We start from the raw sequence: 1120 nt of genomic DNA, 5'->3' as shown, positions 1-1120 counted from the left end.
ATCCCTAAACCGGGTAGGGGTGCCCTGGAATTGGTAAATTATAGGCCTCTATCCATGCTGGCCACGGAATACAAGATCATGAGTAAAGCTATTGCCCTACGTGTCCAGCCCCACCTGACTGCACTCATACACCGCACCCAGTGTGGGTTCCTCCCGGGGCGCAGCACCTCCCTCAACACGAGGCGCCTGCACGCTATAATGACAGCATCGCCGGCTGAACTGGTACAGGCGGGATGCATTGCATTGGACCTTAAACAAGCGTTTGATTCGCTTTCTTGGTCCTTTATGCTCGAAGCCCTGCGCCGATTTGACTTCCCAGCCCCGTTAATAAGATGGATCAGGTTGCTGTACACCGATCCCACAGATAGGGCGAGAACGGGACGGCATATATCGGCTGAATACCCAGTCCACCGGGGCACCAGGCAGGGATGCCCCCTGTCCCCAATGCTGTTTGTCTTAGCACTGGAACCTCTGGCCATTGCTCTTTGCAAACACGCAGACGCGCTGGTAATACCGGGGGCGGGTATGTCCCATCTCCTGTCCGTCTATGGGGACAAAATGTTATTGTACCTCCGGGACCTAGAGTCGGACCACATGCTTGTATATGACACCTTCCGTAAATTTGAAACGGTATCGGGACTAGCCATCAACCCGGAAAAATCTGTGGGATTCTACTTCCAAGACGGGCCTCATCCACCCTCTCTGCCGTTTGGCACCTACAGGATCCCGGTTGCACAGTCCAGCTTTAAATACCTGGGAATCCGCATATATAGGAGGTCGGAGGACCAGCTGGATGGTAACATTTCTAGAGCCATTGCAGGTCTCCGTGGCATCATTGGCTTTTGGACCTCACTCCCCTTGTCAGTTATGGGCCGCATTGCGATAGCAAAGATGGTAATGCTACCACGCTTGCTGTACTAATTCGTAAATCTACCTATATGCATCCCGCATCGTACCTTTGAGTCCATTAAGTCCTTACTGATCACCCTTATATGGGGGCCGGGCAGACGACGGCTCAGCCTGCCTAAATTACAACTTAGCACTTCCCAGGGGGGAATCGGTCCTCCCGACTTCCAAGGATATTTTTACGCAAGTCAAATCCAATGGTTGTCTTATTGGC

Source organism: Lissotriton vulgaris, unplaced genomic scaffold (genome assembly GCF_964263255.1).
Source record: "Lissotriton vulgaris unplaced genomic scaffold, aLisVul1.2 SCAFFOLD_599, whole genome shotgun sequence".
Lineage (NCBI taxonomy): Eukaryota > Metazoa > Chordata > Amphibia > Caudata > Salamandridae > Lissotriton > Lissotriton vulgaris.
This window is presented reverse-complemented; position numbering follows the sequence as displayed.